The sequence below is a fragment of the Manis pentadactyla genome, chromosome 4 (genome assembly GCF_030020395.1).
Source record: "Manis pentadactyla isolate mManPen7 chromosome 4, mManPen7.hap1, whole genome shotgun sequence".
NCBI classification, from domain to species: domain Eukaryota; kingdom Metazoa; phylum Chordata; class Mammalia; order Pholidota; family Manidae; genus Manis; species Manis pentadactyla.
The window spans coordinates 131,738,659-131,764,203 of record NC_080022.1 but is presented as its reverse complement, the minus strand read 5'-3'; the positions used below and the strand labels follow the sequence as shown (position 1 = coordinate 131,764,203).

The window sequence follows — 25,545 nt, the reverse complement described above, 5'->3', positions numbered from 1 at the left end:
ATAGAATAAATAGCCCTGACCTCAAATCACTGGATTATTTTCAGTACATTTCCTGTGTGCCTGTTTAAAGGAAGAAAAACCTGTCTTTATAATAACTCTTTTCCTCGATTATAAAATTCCAGGTCTATTGTAGTCAAAATTGGGGGAAAAAAATACAGAGAGGTGACATCACCCTTGATCCCACCACACAGAAGTAACCACCAGTAACATCTCGGTTTAGTTCCTTCCAGTCTAAGTATACAGGTATACATCTGTAGATGTGACTGGGATCGCATCGTGTCCGGTTTTGTATCGTGCTTTAGGTAAATGTGACTGTGAGCCTTGAATTCATTTGGAGCATTTATTTGTTAACAGCCTGAAGAATCAAAGAGGCCGGCAGGAAATAATATTGGTGGTATTGCTACAGGCATGTTGTGTGGAAAGTGCCCCCTGGAAATGACTTACAGGCCTAGCATTTAAGGCTTCAGTAGGAAATAACAAAGCAAGGCACGCTGGACAGCCCAAACCGTTTAAAGTCCCACTTCTGTCATTACACCCACAACAAAAAAACAAGCAATGTAAGGCTTGGCTTTTATTTGTCCTCCTGAGGCTCATGGGAAAACATTCCCTCTCACTGAAATGGGATTTCTGCATTCTGCTTTGGCGGCCACACCTAGGGCAGCATTTCAGGCCTGAATCTGACCTCGTTGCCCTTCGGATCCCTTTGTGGTCTGGTCCCTTCCAGCTGCCTCCCGCCTGGCAGGTTCCTAGTGCCCGTTTAATTCAGCTGGGTTTGACTCTGTCCCTATGCCGGGGACTAACCTGTGACAAAGTGCACTCCTTCCAGTGTGATATCCATGCCATTGATTGACCCAGACAAGGAACCTTCCAGCTCTCTGATCACTGACCCATCAAATACTTCCCAGTAGGCAACCTGGAATTCAGGAAAGAAGCATTCGGCAGGCGTTAGCTCAGTGAAATCATCCACACCCAGGCTAACAAAAGATGGTTCTACTTTAAATAGAAGGTAGCAAAAATATACTCTGGGGTGATATATCTGCTGAAATTATAAACAAGCTAAAGGAGGGGGTGGACCATTTTAATATTTTTAGTATTGGGTTTTAAATTCGCATCTATTTACAGAGATGCTGATGGGCTGCTAAAACCAGATTGTGACAGAAAGTGCCTTTGCTTAGACTAAGCAGATTGAATCTGAGGCAGGCGGTAAAAGGAGGAAGGAAACCACCACAGAATCCAGTTTCCTGTGTGTGTTCCTAGGAGAGGGAGGCCTCAGGCCTGCAGGAAGGGGAAGCGGTTCCTTCCTTCAGCTGGGGGAACGAGCCTGCAGAGAGTTCTGGAGTCCAAGCCTTCCAAAGTCCCCTTCCCACTGCAGCTGGTCCCCCCACCTCTTCCTCAGCCCACCCTTATTCCCACCTTTCTCTTCAGCCTCAAAGCAATAAAATATTCCACAGGGTGGATTTAAAGGCAAACTGATAGTAAGGTCCCCTCCTGGGGGAGGGAAGGAGGTTAGGGGTGGGGGTGGTGGGGAGACAGGCTCAAGGGAGGAAGATTTTGCTCTGAATATACTGCTTTTATACTTTTTGAACTTTGTAAATGTACAGCCTATTCAAAAATAAAATTGCTTTCCAAACAAAGTGCTCTTGAGCAGGAATCATAATCTCACATCTCACCCCCTTGTTTGTGAAATACGATGTTTGTTTGATACTAATGGAAACTTTCTATGGTCCACTAATTATGTCAGGAATTGGGATTCAGAATCTAGCTAAAAATGTGTATTTTTTTTTTTGGCTTTATAATTTTGACTGGCACTTGATTACTTCAAGAAAATGTTCTATTTTCATAGTAAAAGCATTAAAGAGTATAAAAGCTCACCAAAATCCTTGTTTCTCAGGAACCGTATCTATGTTAGTAGCTGGTGCTTGACCACCTGCTTTCTTGGAAAAAAGATCAAAGTGACCCTCTTCTGGGCAGCCTTATGGCACCTCAGGCTTTCCCAGGTATCCTCCAGCTGGGCTGGTCTTCCCTGAGGTCTAAGTATGGCTCGGTCCTCCTGTCACTCAGGCCTCAGCTCAAATTGACCTCCTTAGGGAGGCCATCGCTGACCATCGTCACTAAAGCAGTTTCCTTCCACCCAGACAGTACAACCTAGTCTATTTTCTTTTTAGCCCTTTCAGCAACTTTATCATTCTGTTCATTTCTTACTCATAGTCCATTTATGTATTCATCTACATGTGTACTGAACAACCCGTTCCCTCCCACCCAAAATAACTCCCCACAGGATGTAAGCTCCATGACAGCAAGGACAGTGTCCTGTCCCCAACCCTCAGAATAGGTTGACAGATTTATGACGTATGGTTTGAGTATTCTGGTGAAAATGCCAATAAGAAGGAAGCAGGCTGCTTCAAGTCTCATAAACTGAAACCTAGAATATGGCAGAAGCTTTTTGAACCATAGAGCAAAGCATTTATAGAGGTACTGTGATGAACTCCCTAATATCCATTCCACGCCAGTTGGAAGAGGAAGCCTATTTAGACCACAGGGGCGCCATGGGGTTGGCGGGTGGGCAGGCTTTTAATCCTGTTTGGGCCAGTGAGACACAAACTGAGAAGGCCAACCTGCAGAGACTAGAAGGGAAGCCAATCTCCGTGCCCTCCCACAACATTCCAACTGGGTCAGCAAATCCTGGCTTGGAGCAGGATTTCTTGCGTTTTTATGACAGTGTCTTTGAGCAGTAGTTCTCAATCACATGGAAAGTTCAGGCAGAAAAAGCCCCACCCCTAAATTCTAATTCTGTAGGGGGTGGCAGGTGGAGAGGCACGTTTAGTATTTTTCCTACTATATTTTTATACTTTTCACTTATCAACCTTTTCTGTAACTAGTGAAAAGATAAATATGCGCCTTCTTCAATGATCTCAAAGTCATCTCAAATCCGAATCAGGGGAGTCCAAATCCATCAATTAGACCAAGATCTGGCTCATCTGTGCAGCTGGGTGACACCCTGGCATCCTTGTGCCCCTCCATGTGACTCTCTCCTGAAGCCGTTTGTTTGTCCCAAGAGGAAATATTTCCCCCCAGAGAGGGACCAATCTTTACCCAAAGACATGGACTCCCCAGCTAAAGAAACTGTTGATATACTGATGAAGTAGAGCAATGAGAAATGAGGAGCTCTACTGTCATTCGATTTGAATTTAGTAAAAGTGACAGCTGGCTTGGGCACAGCAATTCTGTTCCAGCCTCAGAAATTTCCTAATAATAAAAACTGATATTTATTGAGCACCTACTCTGTTCCAGGCCCCCTGCTATTAGCAGTACGTGAGCATGGCTGTAATCATCATGGCAATTCTATGAGGTTGACAGTATCATCATTTCCATTTTACAGACGAGGAAGCAAAGGCACTGAAAGGTTATGTAGCATTTCCAAAGCCACATGGCGGATCTACGGCAAAGCCTCCCTCTCTGAACTGGAATGGCTTGTTTCTGGAGCCTGCACTCTCGGCCACCGCACTTCGCTTTTCCACTGTACCAGAAAGATCTTGACTCTTGCTGACAGTACTTACCTTTCTGTCTGTCCCACTGGTGATGATCTGAAACTCTTCAGGGTGGTAACAAACACACTGGAATAAGGTGTTGGCCAGGATCATCTGATTCCTCCTAAGACGCCTGAAAAATAAAGTCAAGAGCTGTGAAACTCAACTTTCTCTTTCCTAGAAGACATTTACTATTCAAACTAGATTTGGTAGAAGCTTGGATTTGGGTTGATTTATCTATCCCAAATAGATTTCCTGTTAACTCTGTCCACTCCACTTCTGTGTCCTCGCAATGCACCTTACCAGGGGCAGTCAGAGCATGCTGGGTGGGGTCCTTTTTTAAAGATAAAGCACAGAACTCCATGGGAAGCCTCAAGTTCCTGTGAGAAGGAAGTAGCGAGGCTGACCTCGGGTCAATCTGCCGTCTCCATACCAGGTACTTTATTCCGGAGGCCGCCATTTTGAAGTGAATGCCTTTACAAGCTGAGCATCAAAGGGTGGGGAAGGGCTTTTTAAAGGTGGATGTTATTGGGCTTTACCTCTAGGGATTTGGTTTAGGAGGCTGGGGGAGGCCCATACATTTACATGGTAATCAGTACCACGTGATTCCACGTGCACAATAGTTTGAGAAACATTGCTTTAGCTATTGTACTGAGAAATATGTAAATCAAGCTTCTCCTTCCATAGGAGATAGGTGACCATCTCAGGCCAGGCTCTGCTGGCTGCAAAAAGGCACCTTCTACAGTTCTTTCTCATTAGGGAAGTTTTCTCACAGGGTATCTGAGCTGAGCATTTTTAAAAGATTTTGGTACAAATTAACCAAATATGTCGCTCCATAAAAGGGAGGCTTTAAAGATTTGAGGTGGTCACAAGCATCCACAGAAATAAGTTCAGACATGATCTTCTCGTTATGTATTTTCCCAATGGGAAGTTCAGGAGTAATGTGAACATGACCCGTAAGTGCAGCCCTTGGACCAGCTCCGGGAACATCACTTGGAAGCTTGTTACAAATGCAGAATCTCAGGCACCACTCTAGACCTACTGAATCAAAATCTACATTTTAACAAGCTCCCCAGGTGATTACTGTGCACATCAAGGTTAGAGACACAGGGAAGTAGAAGACAGAGGTTTGCTTAGTTTGGGTTTTTTTTTTTAATGCATTAAATAAAAAGTATTCTGTCTTTGCCTTTAGTTCCATTCTCCTCTCTTCAATCAAGACCATCTCATATTTTTATACAATATCTGTATCTATAACTATATATCCCTATCTCTTTTCTCCCAGCTCCGTACTTATCCAAGTCTCTAATGCAGTTATCACGGTGGGGAGGCATCTTAGGAATGGTAGAGCGGTGCTAGGCAGGGAGAGGGGTTGGAGGAATAGGGTCTAATTCTAAGTAAAAACAAGCAACAAACATGCTTATAGAAAATAAAATGACTGACATTGAAAATCCTTTGAGTTACTCCAAAACTAAAGTTCACATTTTGGTCCAGTGACCTTGGAGTCAGCCCCTCTATGGGGATAGTGGTGCGCTTACAGCATGAGACCTCCCCGAGAATGAAGGAAGGGCAAATTCACACCCCTCACCCCCACTCCTACCCTGTCCCCCATGGCAAGCTCATTCTGGGCTTGACTGGACTGGGCAGAATGCCAAGAGGAACTGCCTACATTATTTAAGTTATTTCCCTTCTCCCTTCTTGGGGGATTCTCAGAGTTGCATTAGTATAAGTTCAATCATGCTTCACTGTGTGTATCTGTAAAGCTACTTTCCATCCATCCAGAAATTTCTAATGTCCTGCTCTTCCTGGAAACGACACCCTTTCTGCCAGCATCTGTAAACCCTGCGCAGTCATGCAGATGAATAGCTTCCGGTGAGCACCCCTTTACTGTCGCCTTAAATAAGATTCCCACCTTGTGTGTGAACCTTCTGTCAAGTTCAATAATGCATTTTGTGTCACTTTGCCCTTGCCATCATAGGTAACCTACACAAGGTCCCAAATGATGCAGGTCCCATCCGTGCTGGCGGTGACACACTGCTCGTTGTCCTTCTTCACCCGAATGCAGGACACAGATGACTTGTGCTCCTTCAGAGCCTCCTCCAGCTTCTGGGTCTGGCAGCCTATCTGCCACACCCTCACCTGAGAACCACACATCCAGGCTCAGTACAGACGGGCACTTTTGAAGGGATAAAACGATCCCAAGAGCTTTTTCACCTCCGCTGTGCTGGACTTGTTTTCTTTAGCTCCCTGTTCTCATCACAGTTGAGCGGGGTAGGAATGCTAAGTTGTGGGGCAGGAGCATTCATCCGTGGAGCCAGGAAAATGCTACCACTGGTCCTGTCCCTGCTTCTACTTTGAGGGCTGAGAAATCTATCAGATACCCGCTACTAAAACCCATACTGCCAGGGCTGCTGCTAAACCAAGGGAAGTAATGTGTCTACTCATTTCTGCTGAGCGTTGCTCTCAAATTTCTGGTGCCATCAGGAAATCTCTTGGGTACCTATAGCCATATTTAACTTGCACATCAGCCGCTTAATTTTAATCATTTAGAATCATCAGTTCTCAACCTTGTCACAGTCAATACCCACTTTCGATAACGAGTATTTTCCAACACCCCTCTACTATTCTGAAAGGAAACCCATAGGTAATACAACTACTCCCACACAAAATTCCACAACAACCCATACAATGCCCTAGTTGGCAATAAAAAGGATATGTAAAAGGGAAGTTATTTATCTATGTCTTATAATAAACACTGTCACAACTATACCAGAAAACATAATAATTTAGTCAGATGCATATACCGTCTTATAGCGAATATGTTGGACTTATGAAAAATAAGAGGAGGAATGGCTTTTTGTGAAATAAAATTACTTTGTGTGAAAGAACCGTAGTTGAGGTGAAAACTAGACTAAAAACTAGTATTAGGATAAAGTAATAACAGACTAACATATTTATACCTGGTAAGAGCAAAATAAGCTTCAATGAAGGAAGGAAAACATTCTAAGATACTTTCTTAGTAAAGAAGATGAGGAAACATGAGGTTATCTCAAATGAGCTGGGCCAGATTCATTTCTATAGTGTCCAAATGATTCCCTGTTTCTGACCTGGGATGGGATAATGACTATTGCCAAAGAAAATATATCTCCCATCTTAAATGCCCACTGCATTTGGAAGCATACATTCACTCTTTAGCAAGAGTGATATTCTAATTTTCTTACTACTATGCTGTGGGCACCAGCCAGACAGCCCGAGACTGGAACTTTAGATGTGCTGGGCGTTAGCCCTTTAGAAGTGGGATTGCAGGGAGGTGTGGGCATGCATGGAGGGAAGAGGACAAGGTGGTGGGACTGGGGTCTTCAAACTCTGGCAATGGCCATGTGCTAGTGAAAATGAAGGTAGTTGAGTATTTCAGCAACTACTGCATTTATACCAGTGCACACCTGCTGCAAATCTAGTCTCTAGCACTTACAAAGACCTTCTAGACTATGTCTTTTGGAAGGACAAGTCTGTAATAGCTGCATGGAGAATGGGAAGAGGAGCTGACATTGTTCTGTGAAAAGATAGCTGTGTGGGGCCAAGGGCAGTGAATTGGTAACGTGTGATTTCCTCAGCAGCTCTCATAAGCCTGGGCTCAGGCACCTAGAACACCAGTGGTCTGGTTCAAACCCAGTTGAGGCATCAGTAAGGCAGATGTCCCAGAAGACTGGAGGAGCAAGCAAGGGCGCTGAGGGTGTCAGCACCAGCACGGCCGAAGGGATAAGGGAAGGGAGTGAAGCAGAGACGGTGGTGGTAGGTGGAGAGCAGGCAGATGGTCTGAGGCTGAGGATGTCTATGGAGCACCTGGAATGTGCCTAGTCCAGATGACCATGGGCTCTGAAGGTAAAATGGGCATCAGATTTTGAAGAATTAATATAAGATAAAGAGTGTAAAATATCTCATTAATAAGAGTGTTGTTATCTTCACTTTACACACAGGAAATGGAGCAGAGAGAGACCACACAGCAGGTAAACGGCAGAAGTGAAATTTGGGACCAGGCAGCATGACTCTGGATTCCAAACACTCAGCCACACATCAGATTGGCCCAAAGTCTTCTGAAGGCTACATCAAGATGCTGTATCTTTCTTTCCCTGGTAAGTTATTCCCGTGATAGCATGCAGAAAAGAAAATACCCTATGTTGAGAAAGGGAAGGCTTTTAAATAGCAAAAAAGCTGGGGAGGAGGGCAGGAGAAACCCTGAGATGACTGTGTGAGTGAAAGATGTTTTAGAAGCCTTGAAATGATTAAAGAAAAGGTCAAGTGTAATAATTTTAAATGAATGGTGAAAATGTCTGCGTAGATTGAAGAATTTATTCTAAAAATAGCATCTTCTTTAAAAGATAAGATAAAGACAATTTATGTAACTGTGGTCTTTGAAGGAAAAGAGCAAATAGTCTAAAACTCTGGCAGAATGCCAACCTTGATTCCACGGAGAACGCTTTTATGTTTGTATCTGAAATGTCCTTTCTGTGAACAGATACATTTATATGCATATTTATATTATCAGAACTTCAGTTTATCATGTATTTTAGGGTTTCATCCAAATCTGAATTTGGTCCTGCTTGACTCCTAGTACAGGTTAAATAAATCAAATAAGTGGCCTCCTATAAGGCCGTTACTCTAAGTCAAGGGCTATTTGGAAAACATTCTGCCTTTAAGAACAGTACCTCCCCTTCCCCACCGCCCCTGATGACCCTTTTACAGTCGCTGGTGGTGGCGATGGCCGTCACTCCAATCCTGTGGGCATTGTTAATGACATATATCAACCGGCCTGTCTCTGGGGCGAAAGCTTGGATTTTCCCGTCGTCCCATCCTGGCATGAAGGAGAAACAAAAGGCGAAGATCAGTGTATTCATGCTCTTTCCGTAGGCTGTTACATCATAAATGAGATTCAGGATTGGGAGGCAGTCATGCTGTTGGAGGAAAGAGGCTGGTCATCCCCTAATTGCCAGGAAATCACACCCCCTTTTCTCTGACTCCTAGAGCTGCTCACACCTAACTGAGGGAAATGAGTTGCCTTAGTTGAACCTGCCTCTAGGTGCACCCCAGTCCAGGAGAGAGAAGTTGGGGTGGGGAGGAAGGAGTGAGGCCAGCTCACATTTCTCACAGGCTGCAAAACTTGTGAATTCAACTAGCTAGTTGATATTGCACCTGGGACATAGAATTTAACACCTTCAAAAAAATGGTGGCTTCCCATCCCTCCCCCTCCCCTTGAACCCGATGCTCCTTCCCCCACTCCCACCATCTTCCCCATCTCAATGAAATGATGGTGTCATCCATCCAGTTGTTCAACCCAAGAACTTCACATTCATCCTTGAATCTTCTCTATTCCATTGTCCAACCCAAGCCAATACCCCGTGCATCAGCAAGTCCCATCAACTCTACAGTTGAAAGACATCCTGAATCCTACCACTTCCCAACCCTTCCCCTGGGACCACCCTTGTCCATGCCACCAGCATCTCTCTCCTGGATTATTATAAAAGCTTCTTCCCTGGCCTTAGACTCTTGCTCCCCTCAACCAATTATCTACGCAGGGACAGGGTGAACTTCTTAAAATCCTACTACCTCCTTGATCAAACTTTCAGAAGCCTTTCCCATCTACAGTGAAAATCCAACACCGTATCCTCCACAGATATTAGTCTCTCTCTACCCACCTCAACTTCCTCTGTACCACTCTCCTCCAGTTCTGACCCCAGCTTTACCACTAAGCTGCAGATACACTACTGGTCTTTCTTTTCTTCAAATATGCTAATCAGTTTTCCCACCTCAGGGCCTTTGTAGTTACTGTTCCCTCTGCCTGGAATGCCCATTCCCTATGCCTTAGGTGACTCACTCCTTCTCTTGTCACCTCTTGACCTTAGCATTTTTAAATAAGATGCTCAAGGTAGATCCTATTCCAGCAAAGACTTGAGGAAGTGAGGGGGTGAGGAGGGAGTTATGAGGCTAACTGGGGAAAGAACATTCCAAGCAGACAAAATAGCTACAGCAAAGGCCCTATGCACAATGTGTTTGAGGAACAGCAAAAGAAAAGGAAATATGACTAGAGAGGGGTGAGTGGTAGGAGGCAAAGTCTGAGGTGAGAAGGTGGAGGTGGGAAGGAGAGAAGGTCATGTAGGCAACTGTGGAAACTTAGAAATGAGTCCCCAAAATGGTTTGATCAGTCTTATGTTTTAAAAAGAGATCCCTGGCTTCTGTGTTGATAACAGACTGGAGAGAAGGGTGGTAGACAAGGGTAGAAGCAGGGAGACCTGGTGCAAAGCTACGAAAATAGTCTAGGAGAGAGATGGTCGTGGCTGACACGATGATGATGAGAAGCGACAGAATCTTGGGTATGCTCTGAGGGGAGAGCCACTGGGGCAAATGGATATGGGGTGTAAAAGAAAAGGAGGAGCTGAAAACTATAAGTCACTCTTAAGAGAAATTAAAGGGGACACTAACAGATGGAAACTCATCCCATGCTCTTGGCTATGAAGAATTAATATCGTCAAAATGGCCATCCTGCCCAAAGCAATATACAGATTTGATGCAATCCCTATGAAACTACCAGCAACATTCTTCAATGAACTGGAACAAATAATTCAAAAATTCATATGGAAACAACAAAGACCCCGAATAGCCAAAGCAATCCTGAGAAAGAAGAATAAAGTAGGGGGGATCTCACTCCCCAACTTCAAGCTCTACTATAAAGCCTTAGTAATCAAGACAATTTGGTACTGGCACAAGAGCAGAGGCACAGATCAATGGAACAGACTAGAGACTCCAGACATTAACCCAGACATATATGGTCAATTAATATTTGATAAAGGAGCCATGGACATACAATGGCGAAATGACAGTCTCTTCAACAGACGATGCTGGCAAAACTGGACAGCTACATGTAGGAGAATGAAACTGGACCATTGTCTAACCCCATATACAAAAGTAAACTCAAAATGGATCAAAGACCTGAATGTAAGTCATGAAACCATTAAACTCTTGGAAGAAAACATAGGCAAAAACCTCTTAGACATAAACATGAGTGACGTCTTCTTGAACATATCTCCCCGGGCAAGGAAAACAACAGCAAAAATGAATAAGTGGGAATATATTAAGCTGAAAAGCTTCTGTACAGCAAAAAGAGACACCATCAATAGAACAAAAAGGAACCCTACAGTATGGGAGAATATATTTGAAAATGACACATCTGATAAAGGCTTGACGTCCAGAATATATAAAGAGCTCACACGCCTCAACAAACAAAAAACAAATAATCCAATTAAAAAATGGGCAGAGGAACTGAACAGACAGGTCTCCAAAAAAGAAATACAGATGGCCAACAGACACATGAAAAGATGCTCCACATCGCTAATTATCAGAGAAATGCAAATTAAAACTACAATGAGGTATCACCTCACACCAGGAAGGATGGCTGCCATCCAAAAGACAGAGAACAACAAATGTTGGCGAGGCTGTGGAGAAAGGGGAACCCTCCTACACTGCTGGTGGGAATGTAAGTTAGTTCAACCATTGTGGAAAGCAGTATGGAGGTACATCAAAATGCTCAAAACAGACCTACCATTTGACCCAGGAATTGCACTCCTAGGAATTTACCCTAAGAATGCAGCAATCAAGTATGAGAAAGATCAGTGCACCCCTATGTTTATCGCAGCACTATTTACAATAGCCAAGAATTGGAAGCAACCTAAATGTCCATCGATAGATGAATGGATAAAGAAGATGTGGTACATATACACAATGGAATACTACTCAGCCATAAGAAAAGGGCAAATCCAACCATTTGCAGCAACATGGATGGAGCTGGAGGGTATTATGCTCAGTGAAACAAGCCAAGCGGAGAAAGAGAAATACCAAATGATTTCACTTATCTGTGGAATACAAGAACAAAGGAAAACTGAAGGAACAAAACAGCAGCAGAATCACAGAACTCAAGAATGGACTAACAGGTACCAAAGGGAAAGGGACTGGGGAGGATGGGTGGGTAGGGAGGAATAAGGGGGGGGAGAAGAAGGGGGGTGTTAAGATTAGCATGCATGGGGGGGTAGGAGAAAATGGAGGGCTGTACAACACAGAGAAGGCAAGTAGTGATTCTACAACATTTGCTATGCTGATGTACAGTGACTGTAAAGGGGTTTATAGGGGGGACCTGGTATAGGGGAGAGCCTAGTAAACAAAGTATTCGTCATGTAAGTGTAGATTAATGATAAAAAAAAAAAGCACTTCCTGTGTGGTGACCTCCAATGAGTTCTACACAATGATATAAAGGGCATATAAAAGTGTAGGCAAAGGGTCTGTTTCTGTTTATACAGAGGATCAAAGCCTAATTTGGCTATCCCGAAAATGAACTAAGATATGATATGAAAAAGAACTTCCAACATCAGCACTCTCACGAAGACTCATGACAGAAGATGATCAGCAAAAAAAAAAAACCCCAACAAAGATCCACGCACTGCCACAGGTGTAGATGCACTCATCCCACCAGTTCCTGGACTTGCCATGGGAATTATGAAGGAGATATCTAAGCTGGCCTGTGCATACAGTAAAACAACAAATTTGACTGGATCTATACTGTTGGAACTCAATCAAGAATTAGGAGAAGTACAAATTGTAGCGCTCCAAAATCTTACAACTACAGACTATTTACTGTTAAAAGAACATAAGGGATGTGAACATTCCCCAGGAATGGGTTGTTTTAATTTGTCTGATTTCTCTCAGACTGTTCAAGTTCAGTTGGACAATATCCACCATATCATCGATAAGTTTTCACAAATGCCTAAGGTGCCTAACTGGTTTTCTTGGTTTCACTGGAGATGGCTGGTAATTACAGGTATGCTTTGGTTATGTAACTATACTCCTATTATGTTAATGTGTGTGCGTAATTTAAGTAGTAGCTTAAAACCTATACATGCTGAAGTTACTCTACAAGAAGATATGTCAAAGAATAATCAATCTTCCCATGTTTTCTTCCGCCTGCTACTTCTATAGCTTTTCTTCTTCCTTCCTAATTACAACCCTTAAATAGAATTTGAGCCTCATATCAAATTTACCGAGTATCATAATTCTTCCAAGTGGTAAAGATACCTCAAGACAAATGCTGGGCATAGAAGCTACAGGGCATAAATATGCAAAAAAATAAAAAGCTAACCATTTCAAACAATAAGGCTTCTCTCTCACTTACCAACTTTACATTTCCCTGTATGGCCCTGGAAGATGACTGGTTAGCCAGAGACGGGTAAGATTCCTCAAGGGAGGAACAACCTAAGACAGGCACAGTCGCAGGGGGGTCATCAGGTGAGAAATTGGGGATCAACAGAGGTGAGGCTTAGGACCTCACCCCCCCTGTTCTGAGAGAAATCTTATGCATATGTGGATGTTTTATTGCCCTTGTCTAGCTTGGATTAACACATAGTCTACAGGCACACACCTGATCATCTACATTTGCTCTCTTACAACACTAAACTATGTTTTCTACCTTTATCTTCTATCTATCTACCACTTCAGCATTTTATTAAAAATAATAATAATAAAGAGAGAAATGTGGTATCCACATATAAATCAAGTATAAAAATCAAATGAGTATTCATATTTGAACTGACTGTTTATAGTTCATAATGCATGAGCAAAACCGAAGGTTTCTGTGATGGCTGCCCTTGTACTCTTCACCATGTAAGAACTTATTCACTATGTAAGAATTTGTTCTCCATGTAAGAACTTGTTTGTTATGCCTCAGAAGATTGGAGACTGACGAAAATTAGGCTTGGGGTGGATTAGTGATTGTGCATTGAGCATTGACTCCCCTATACAGAATTTTATTGCTGTTAACAACCATTTGGTCAATAAATATGAGAGATGCCCTCACAAAAAAAAAAAAAAAGTACACACTTCCAATGGTAAAATAATAAGTGACCGGGATGTAATGAATATAGTCAAGATATTGTAACAGCTTGGTATGGTGATAGCTGGTACCTAGAATTGTCATGTATATAAATGTTGAATCACTATGTTGTACACCTGAAACTAATGTAATGTAATACTGTGTGTCAACTACCCTTCAATAAAAAAATAATTATCTACAAAAAAAAAAAGAAAAGGAGGAGGTGAAGACTCCAAGATTCTGACCTGCAGGTTTATTAGCTCTAAGTATAATATAAGCCAAGAGCTCCTGGGGCCACTATGTGGAGAAGACACGCCCAAGGGCGAAGCCAACACAGAGGAAACAAAGCCAATAAAAATGGGGATGAAATGGGTTCCTGGTATCACCATTTAATAGCTGTACTGAAAGATCCACTTGACTTTGCATGGATGCGAACAAGTGAGTTTACTTTTTGAGCCCTGAGGAAATCTGCATGTGGATTGAACATAATGATGTTTAAAGTTAAAATATTTTGGCATAAAATAAATTCCCTTTGAGGCATAACATAGATTAGGTCAGGTTTTTTAATCTCTTGAACAACAAAAGGGGTTCTAACACAAGTGCCCTGTACTAAGGCCTCCAGTCCATTTTGTAATTGAATTAGTAAATTTCCCTACTAGAGTGGAAGCTACATGTTATATGCAAAATGTGGGAGAAGGGAAATTGTGACTTGGTAATTCCTAGCTCAGAAAGTCTCCCAGCTGGAAGGGAACTCCAAAGCGAGGCTAGATGGGAAGTAAGGAGGAGGTGGACAGTGGAAGGCCATTCCAGGTTATCCACATGTAGAGACTAGCGTACGGGGAGAATGACAAGATCCAAAGCCACAAGCCAGAGCCCAAAGCCAAACTTTGGTATGTCAACGTTACCCGAAATGATGCTCTTGCCGTCTCTCATGAAATCAATGCCGTGGCAGGTCATGTTGGGTACAGTGATCCTCAGAAGCTCCCTGTTGGACAGCGTGTGCCACATCCTGATGTCTTTCTTGGCACAGGTGGCAAACAGCTCAGCAGTGCCACTGTGAAGAAGCAAGCCACCGGGAGAATAAGAGATGCAGCCATAAAATACAGTGTTTCTTAGATGCATATTTGTCACATTTGAGTTCCATAAGGATGTAGGGAAGGAAGCCTTTTAGACATAAATTATCTTGAGGCTTAATGGCCTTATAGATTTCTTGTATAAAATGGCATTTGATGCCCGTGAATCACGTATGGACCATCTTTTGTAGTCCTTTCCCTTTGGGAACAGTTGGAATAAAGTTACTCAAAAAGGAAATGTCAATTTGAAAGTCTTTTAATGCCCTGGTGGACTGGAGGATAGTAACATTTTTGAGGTAAAATACACTTCGTGGAATATTTACGTTAAAAGAGCCTAAACAAAACTTTTCCTAAAGTAGATAACTTAAGATATCGAAGTCGAAAATGAATTCATGTTTGCAGATAATCCAAAATATGACTTTGCTTAGTTATGTATGAGAAAATATGAGATTGTGGACAAAAAAAAAGAGAATCCCAGAATAATTAGTCTATCAGGTTTTTTTTTAAAGGACAACTTGTGAATAGAATGAAAAATCCCAATATGTAAAAAAATTACAGATTATTCCAATTTGCACTTCCCTTTGAGGGAAAAAGGGTTAATACTGGAATACAAGAAATACTATCTGCTTTGTAAGTATGCATTTCCAGTTATAGTTTATGTGAAGACAGAATTAACTAGAGTTCTATAGCTTATGTAGTGGTTACACAGGTATATAAAATTGTCAGAAGCATTGAACTGAACACCTAAGAATATATTATTGTATGTTACTTATACTTCAATTTTTTTAAATGTTAAGGAGTCATAATTAATCCAATAGTTAAGGGATCCAGCATAAAGAAAAAATGGACAAGTTTTTAAATTTATCTCAATTTTTAACCCATATGGAGAACTGCATGATGAACAATCATGTAACTCAGCTTTTGTCATCTGAACATTCTGTTGCATTTGTCCAGTTTTAATCCCTAACGACAAGCCCTCATAAGCCCCTCCCAGACTCCATTCATCTTCCTGGTTCTCTAGCAGTAATCATATCCTGACTTTGGTGTATAACAAATTTGTTATTTTTCTTATATTTCAATTCTGTGGGCCTAAAAAGTAAACTGCATTGCAAGAAAAAAAAAGAGTGTATGTTTATTCACTATCTCTTATTTTAAAATCTACTCACATTGGAAAATAAGTAAATAGGGAAATAAGTGGATCTTTTCTATATATGTATCTTTGGGGCTCAGGGATAAAATTATAATTCTGGTTACTTAGAAAGAGTAAATGCTGGGACAGACAACAGATGAGATGGGGTTCATTGCCAGAAAGTCCTGATTAACAGAGGTCAAATCAAACCATAGCAGATAGTAATTTAAAAGGAGAGATGTTTTATATCAGATATTGCCTTCAGTGAATGAGTTCCTTCTTTGAGAAAAGTAAGCTCTTAAAGCCATGTATGGACTCATCATAAAAGTCAAATGTCATGGAATGAATGTACCTAATGAACTTTTCAAACTCTCCCTAACCTAATGGTTAGTCCAATTCCTCAGGAATTTAGTCCAAAAAATGAGCCATCTGAGTAGAACATTGTCCTTAGTTTAGAATCTGAAAGGCTAAGTTCCAGAAAAAAATAGATTGGATCATGATGGTACACTAGGCCCATATGTTTCCTCCCTCCCACCTAAAATCCCATGAAATGAAGATCTAGAGGTAAGGGTAGAGATAAATGATGTAGCATATATATATACATACATATATATATATATATACACACACACATACACACATTATATATATTTATATATACATATACATTTTTTCCCTTAATAATACAGGAAAGCAAGAAAGATTATCATCATATAGGCCAGAAACATTGAGAATAAACAGAAATCAGCCAGATTAAAATATATAGGGAAACAGAACTGGAGAAAAACACAGCTCAAAAGGACAAGAAGAGGGTACTTCTTATAACGTAGGAGCAGTGAAGTGGTCATATTACCTTTCCACAGATGACAAGTACAATAACTGGGTAAAATTACCAGAACCAAAAATCCTAAAGACATTGAAAACATTTAAAAGAAGAAATCAAGAAGAGTTTGCTCTTGTAAAAGTGCAACCAGAAAGGGTTAACAATTATTACTGTGCTTTCTACCCTGAAGGTGCCCAGAACTCCCATAGCTATGGTGTCTGTAGAAAAAGGTGGCAGGAAAACCATAGCCTTACCAGCTAAACAGGCCAGAAATTAGAGTTAAGGGCTGGAAATCAGCTGGAATTTTTAAGGGCAAATCCTGGCAGCATGACAACAACAGGAGTAGATCCTAAATTCAGATTCCAAACACTGCCCAGATTCCTGTCTGCTGAATTTCTTCCAGGAGGAAGAAAAACCAGGCAGAGACCAGAAATGACTCTAATTTTCTTTTATTCCATTAATTTTATGTATTTATTTTTAGGATTCTGTTTTTGCAGGTAGACCCACATGTGATCAATCTCAGTCTTTCTTGCCTTTTTAACTAAATACATTCATCAACTGTGCTCAGCTTGGCACAGTGGCAGGAAGCTGAAGCTTATAGGCTTAAAGTGTCAGAAGCCAGAGCCTAAGGTTGTAACAACACCTGGAATTAGGGAGAAATCCCTAGAAGCAAGGAAACCAGGGAGAGGATGAGCTTCATCTCTACATAAATCCTTGGGTGACTAATTACGCAAGCCCACAGGAAAACCCAAAACCAGTGTAAAATAGTAGCAATGGAAAGCCATGAAAACATGAGCTTCTGTATACTATGAGGAAGACAAGCTGGCAGTTTGTGTTCAGGCCAAAAATCCTCAGAGAATACTATGGAATTCAAAGTTACTATAACATAGTATTTATAATACTGAGTTTTCAACAAAAAATAATTGAGCATGCAAAGAAATAGGAAAGTATGGTTCAGGAAAAAGGCAATCAAAAGACACTAACTCTAAGTAGACTGAGGTATTGGATTGCCAAAGACTTCAAAGCAACTATCAAAAATATATTCAAAGTATTAAAGGAAACTGATATTAATGAATGGAAGAACTAGAAACTAAAAATGTATGTTATATATATATAAGTTCTATAGGTGAAAAGGACAGTAACTGAAATAAAAAATTTACTAGATGGGCTCAACCGACTGGAGATAGCAAAAGAATCTGTGAACTTAAAGGTAGATTTCATGATGAAAGAAACAGAAAAACCCTGAAGAAAAATGAACAGCCTAGAAATCTGTGGGACAGTATCAAATTTCCAACATGTGTAACTTGAATCTCAAGACAGGAGAGAGAAAATGTGAAAAATCTTGAAGAAATAATACCTGAAAACTTTCCAATTTGGTGAAAACATCATCTTACAGATTAAAAGCTCCTAACAAACCCTAAGCAAGATAAACACAAAAAAATCTACCTCAAGACTTATCATAGTCAACCCAATGAAAACAAAACAAAACAAAGAAAAAATCTTGAAAATAGGTGTGGTAATGAGAAAAACCACATGGTACAAAGAGGAGAATGATAAGAATATACATCATGAGTGCTTATTAGAAACTATGGAAGCCAAAGGCATTCAATGATGTATTCAAATTAATGAATAAAAGGTATCAGTGAAGAATTCCATAACCAGTAAAACAATTATTCTTCAAAAGTGAAAGCTTTCAAAAGGTATTTACAGATAGACAAAAACTGGGAGAATTTTTCATCAGAGACAATGCTAAATAAAGTTCTTTAGGCCAAAAGGAAAATGATACCAGGTGGCAACTTAGATATTTAAGAAAGAATGAAGAGCATCAGAAATGCTCAAATATGTGGGTAAGCACAAAAGGCATATCTTTTTATTTCCTCTTCATCTCTTAAATTCTTGAGAAGTTTATTACTGTTAAATCAAAAATTATAATATTACATTGATAGATTTATAATATAAATCAGTATACATGGAAACAGTAGCACAATAGATCACAGTGGTGTTAAGGGAAATATATTGTTGCAAAGTTCCTATATTGTATCTTACTTCAAGTAGTTCCAACATTAACTCTAAGCAGACTGTGATAGGTTAAAGTTATATGTTGTCATCCTTAGAGCAACCACTAAAAAAAATTAATGCAAAGATATATAGCTAGAAAGCCAAGATAGCAATTAAGTCAGTAGAACACTTTAAATGGAATGCTAAAATAATTTTTCTGATTAAAACAAAAGTGGCAGGAAAGAAGTAATAAAAGAACAAAGAACAGATGAGACAAAAGGTGGCAAATAACAAAATGGAAGATTTAATACAACCATATCAAAAATTACATTAAATATAAATGGACTAAAAATTTCAAATAAAAAGTAGAGATTATTAGACTGGATAGAAAAAGTAAGACTAATTATGTGATATTTCAAGGGATGTACTTGAAATATGAAGATCCAAATATTAAAAATATATATTGAAAATGAAAAGATATTTTTAAAGTAATATAATTCAAAGAGTAAGAAAGCTAGAATGAAGATATTACTAGCATACAAGAGAAATTTCAAATCAGAGAGAATTACTAGAGACAAAGAGGAATACTTAACAGAGATAAAAAATGTCAATACCATCTGGAAGATAAAAAAACCACCATATATGTATACATATCTATGTACCTACACCTAATAACAGAGCTTTATGAATGTAGGTAGCAAAAAGTGACAGAAATAAAGGGAGAAATCTACATTCATTACTTGAGACTTAAACACATTTCTCTCAGCAACTAATAAAACAAGTAAACAAAAAATCACTAAGGATAGGAAGATCTGTATGACATTAGCAACAGTAAAACCTTCCATAGAGAAAAAGAAATTACCTCCAAAGTACATTTGAATTATTCCATTTACATAAAGTTCTAAAGCAGGTAAAATTAATCCATAGGGCTAGAAGTCTGGATAATGATTATCTTTAAGAAAGAGGATGAAGGTAGCGATTGGGAGGGGTGTTTTTGGGTGATGGAAATATTCTATTGCTTGACCAGGGCGATAGTCATATAAGTGTGATAGTTCATTGAGGTGGTTTCCTTGTGATTTATGTACTTTTGGCATGTACATTATATTTCAGTACAAAGTTCATTAAAATTCTTTTTAACTTAGCCAAATTATCACTCACGTCTGAAAGGAAAACAAAGATACATTCAAGTAAGTTAAGGACTACATTTCCTATACAGAGATTCTGAAAGAATTACCAAACAAATGAAAAAAAAAAAAGAAGAGGGAGATGTGTAAGAAAAAAAAAACAGTGATAAAAGCAAATAACAAAACTCATAGTAATTAATTGTTAAAAAACAATAATAATATAATCTGGACCTATAATTCCAAATAATGTTAGCATGGGAGATGATGAGAGAAAGTAAAGAGGGAAGTGAAATATACTGAGATTCTTGCTTCTTTGGAAAATATGATACAAATGTTGGTTAACTGTAGTCTTTGCCAGAAAAATGTTTAAGTATGATATTAAAATTCAGGGGCAATCACCAAATGAATAAAAATAAAATGAAGAGATTCCAAATCATGGGCATTAGAGAAAGGAAAGACTGGATCAAAAAAAAGATGATCACTGCATTAAAAGATAAGAAAAGAAAAAATGAGAAAAAGAAACATCAATTAGGAAACATCTATAAGCTTTTAGATAGTAATAGGTATGAATGGGTTAGATTCTATTAAAAGACCAAGACTTATCTAAAACTAAGCAATGCTAATAGGTTGAAAATAACATGGAAAAAGATGTTCAGTTTCTTTTGCTACAGTGGATGTTCTGTAATAAATATTAGCTTATATGCAATTGGTAAATAGGCAAATGATAGCAGAATATTGCAGAAGTTGCATCTGTTCATACATATTTTTTCCAATATATGAATGCTTTGGTACACAATGTAATAGCAGTTGAAAACAAAGTACATTAACACAGCTAAATTAGAAGTAAAGGAAGAATACAGTTTTGTACATCATTCTCATTTACTCCATGTTTTTCCTCTTAGCCCAGGGGTCTCCACAACTCAGTAGTATAGAAGGAGGAGAATACAAGGGGGGAAGGAGTAGTGACTGTTAGTAGGTTTCATTTAGGGTAATAAGATGCCCTAAAATTAGACTGTGCTGATTAGATTACACAACTCTGTAAATATGCCAAGAAACAGTGGATTGTATACTCTAAATGGGTGAACTTTATGGTATCTAGATTATATTACAATAAAGCTGTTTTCAAAAAAAAAAGGAAAGAAAAAAGAAGAGTTACAAAACCTGAATAGCTCAATGACTATTTAAGAATTGAAAAGATAGTTAAAAGTCTACTCATAACAGGCACCAGGATCGAATAATTTTACAGATTGATTCCACCAAGCTCCTTAGAAAAAGAGGAAAAAAATAAGACAGAAAGGAAATGGCCAATCAATTTTCAAAAAAGATTCACCACCAGCCATTTTCACTATTAGAACTATTTACAAGAATCTAATCATGACTCAGGGAACCAAAAATACATTTCATGATCTTAAAGATGGAGTTTTCAAAGGAGTCTTCCTACCTATAGAACAATGATTTTGAGTTTTATAATGAGTTTCAGTATCAGAGAGTGGCAAACTATGACTGAAGCTCTTTTTGATATCAAAACTGCTGGTGGTTGTTTGTTTCAGTTGTTTGCTGTGGGACTGACTAAGAAATACAGCAACTAGATCCAGAAGACCTCTTTTACCCACTACCATTAAGAATCCCATACCTGAAAGACCCAAGAGACATAAATAAAGGGTTTGAAATAAGTTTGAAAAAAGGTGCCAGTAAGCTTTTTCCAGACAGCAGTGGGACAACAGAAATGTTTTGCCATCTATTTAAATTTTCCGTGATGGATTTGTTAGAAAACCCAACATTCCAAAGAAGCCCAAATTTGAACTGTGAAAACTAATGTATCTGCATGGTGAAGGCAATGGAAATAATCTTTGTTAATAAAAATTAAATAACAATGATAATCAAATATAAGTGTTACATATTATGATGATATTAAATAACAAACATTAAAATAATTGACCCTAATAGAAAATTTAAGGAGAAAAACCATAATTATCCTAATAGATATTGAAAATACATTAATAAAATGAAGTTTTCTTGCACACTGCATCAGATGTTCATTTTTTATTGTTTTTAGGGGCAAAAATATTTTCCTCTTCTACTTACAATGGAAAGACAATGTCCCAGACAGCTTCAAAGTGACAAGTTGCAATGAGTCTCTCTGAAATCTGTGAAGTTGACACAATAAATCTGTGATTCTTCTGTTCCTATGAAAAACTGGTGTCCTTCCCCTCGAAGAGTGATAGAAGTGATGGCACCTTGTAACTGGATTTTCCTTTGAAGAAAAGCAAAGAGGTGAAGTAGACTCATTAAGTCGATGAATATTTATTAGCCATCTAAAGTATGACGGAGGACATAAATCAGGCATGTGACCTGGGACATCCTTCAAGGAGGTGACACAATTGGAAAGGCAGGAGTTTATACACAATTTTGGGTACACATGGTCAGTAGAGGGAGAGGCCAGCAGTTTACACTGCTTCATCTGTGAGATATAGTATGAAATAGGTTATGCAGCACAGGTGGGATTTGCATAGAAAAAACATTCATGGACACAAATGACCATGCAATTAAATACTTGATTAATTCCATTTCTGGGAAATAATCCAAAACTTGGGGGGAAAACCTTTATGTTAAAGGATGTTATTATAATGTATATTAAAAGACTAAAAAGTTGGAAACAACCTAAACATACAGTTGTAATGAAACGGTTAAATGTTCTTTAAAACCATGATTAAGGGATTATGGAGTACATGCATATTTTACCACAATAACAAAAAAAGGTTATGTAGTGATATAGAAAATGTTTATGATGTTTACATCAAGTAAAAAAAGTAGAATATAAAGTTTTATATACAAAATAAGTACAATTATTTTAACATTTATATGAATAACACAGTTAAGAAGAAACAACAAAATGCTAATAGTGGCTAGACTCATTGAAGTTTTCAAAATTATTTTATCTTCCACATTCCAGATCCCTCTGCTCACCAAATGTTTAATGAATATGAACTTTTTAAAATAAGAATGTATAAATGAATGTGACCCTAGAGACCCATCCTTGCTCTGCAACTAAGTTAGTTTGACAATAAGAATTCAGTGGGGATTCTAGTTCAAGGAGCCAGCATGGGAAATGCAGTATTTCACAAAGACTAATTTGTTGGTGGGACACAGAACAGTTAATGAAGAAAGGATGGACCCCCAAGTCATATCCCAGCTTCCTCACTAACTAGAGCTCTGTGACAATAATGGAGATAATGTACATGCGGCCATAGAGGGCTGTCAGGAAATATTGGCTATTGGCATCTGGGCTCTCTAGAAGACAAGATAAAGCCCAGGACTATAGGGGTAAAGTCAGGGATCCGGTGGTCTGTTTTCTCTTTCTACTTCCCTTTCTCTTCTCCATGACCTCATGTGAGCTGCATCCTCAATCTATTAAAACCCAAAGAGGCAGAAATCTCTCCATCCAATTTGAGCCTATGCTGTCACAGAAGGTTAGTTCGGAACATATATTAGAAATCTTGTAATAACTGCTTTGAATCTAATTATCTTCATTCCAGGGGGAATTTTTGTGTATTAGAGACAAGGAATTAAAAAATTAGGCGGTTAATTTTTTATTTTTGGGGGGTAGTGGTTAATTTTTTATACTTACCTCACCTATTCACAGACTACCTAACATTGTTCTTAAGTTCCCTCTCTCTCCTATTCCCTTCATACAAACACAAAACTGGTCCAAATATATTCTCAGTAAGGCCTATCCTGAGCACTGAATTTAAAATTGCAGCCCGTCCCCTGCCCCCCACTTCAAACCTGGACCTCCCATCTCCCTACATCCTGCTCCACTTGTCTCCACTGTATCATCACCCTTTAATACTATGCACTACTTGTTTATTTGATTTATTCTACCGTCTTTTCCCTCTTGCTCGAATGTAAGCTCCATGAGAGCAGGGGTTTTTTTCTTCATTTTTGTTTGCTTTAGCTATTGGCATACCCCACACATTCCCAGAAGAGCCCCCCGTACCTAGTGAGTGCTCCATACAGATCTGAAGGAAAACAGCCGATACACTACATCCGCTTTTTTCTGCAAGGTATCCGCAGGTACCCCGGGCCTCCTTCGAGCTGGCAGAGGTCACATGGAGCATATCTAGGGGAATCTGGCTTTGTCGAAGCTAAGTTCAACTTTTGCCTCTGCACCTCCGTGAAATATATTTCCTGACCTCGCTATCCAACAAGATCACTTCCTTCTCTTATCTTCTCTACAACATCCATGATATATTTCACTTTATCTGGATCATGAGATTTGTGTTTCTATATTATCTTATATTATAGTGACTTTTTCATGTGACTTTTATCTCTAAACCAGACTAGGTTCTGGGAGGACAAAGACCATATCTTATTTTACGTTTTAATAGCATTAGTACATTTGTTTGGATGGAGGTACTCAATAAATACTTTTTAATGACAATGTATAAAGCTTTATTTCATTTTATTTTAATTAGATAAGCCAGGAAAAGTACATAGCATAGTATCTGGTACATAGAAATAGCTGGGATTGTTGGCTATTTGTATTAAAACTTGTATTCCAATGTATTGGCTACTAGCATAGTGCCGGCTATCTACCTATGCAGAATAAATTTCATTGAATAAAAAAATTTTGAAAATCTGAAATTTGAGGTTATTTGTTGGATACATTTATAACAGCATATTTTCTCTGTCACTGCTCAATGTATTAGCTAAATAATAATTTACATACTTATTAGAAGGGCAGTGTCTGCCTGGGCAATAGTGAGCTACTTAGGCTGGATTCAGCATAAGCCATTGTCTTCTCATCAGTAAAGAAACCACCATCCGTTGTGATTCCAACTACTAATTTTAACAGTAAGAGGAATTCTTTAACCAAATACCACTTTGCCAGTATAGCTTAGTTGATAACTTTAAGCAAACCTCCCTCTGCTGAGTCTCTCCCCATCCCACCACCTGTGAAGCCTGGAACGAACTTGATGGGTTTGTAGGTGGGACTTTTACAGAAGACCAGCAGTCCGGCTCCAGAACCCACTAACAAACCCCCCATCTTCAGGCACTTGATAGCTGACACTCCCTGTGGGGAGAAACAGCATTGAGAAAAAGCACAAAGGGTTTCCTCCTTAGGAATCAATGCACACTTCACACAATGGGCCTGGCGGGGACATGTAATGAAGCCACACATTGCTTGGGTGAAGCTCCTGGTGGTACTGCCTGGGGTGCACCGTGGGGCCGGCCAAAAGGGCTCGGCACCAACTGGAAGTAGCCCTCCTGGGCCTGCAGGGAGCAAACAGGCTTCCCAAACTTCCTCCCTTTGGAACCACCTGTGTGCTTTGAATGTATTAAGAATTAGCACTTTGTACCCACTCAAAGTTAGAGCAAAAGGCATAAGTAAGCACAGCCACACCATTAGTTCCTTAGCTGCCACTGTTTGCACCAGAACTTAATTCTTCTGGAGCAAAGAGACTGTATTCGACATCCAAAGAAAGCATGACACACTCCATATTGCTGGTGACTCTATTTCCTGAACTGAAGCATGCAGTACATAATCTCACCATAACAGGAAATGTTCAAATTCAAAGTCATCTTCAAAGTTTGCAGATGTACGATGGCCTTTTTATAGCACCTACTCTGGAGCTCTAATTTTAAACTGTGCATGACCAACATTTTCTTTTAAAACTTTCAATAATAATATAGCTAATGACTTTATGGGTTTGTGTCTTAATGACACCTGATATTATGAAACAAGTATTACATCCTTTCGAGATACATTAAATTGTATTTTACCTGTTCTGGTTCAAAGGGCATTTCATGATGTTTGAAAAGAGAAGCCAAGGCTCAAGAATGTGAAGGTATGAATCAGAATTATGTGCTTCACCCAATTCTAAAAGTGCCACAGCAAGACGAGGGGATGAATGCCTGGCCAGCGAGGAATCATCTCTGGACTGAATATTCTTATTAGCATTT

The 25,545-nt window shown here is 39.4% G+C and overlaps 1 pseudogene; it reads right to left on the bottom strand.

Moving 5' to 3' along the window:
• The window catches only part of LOC118933456 (cilia- and flagella-associated protein 52-like), a 51,602-nt pseudogene that overhangs the window by 885 nt on the left and 25,172 nt on the right, over positions 1–25,545 (bottom strand).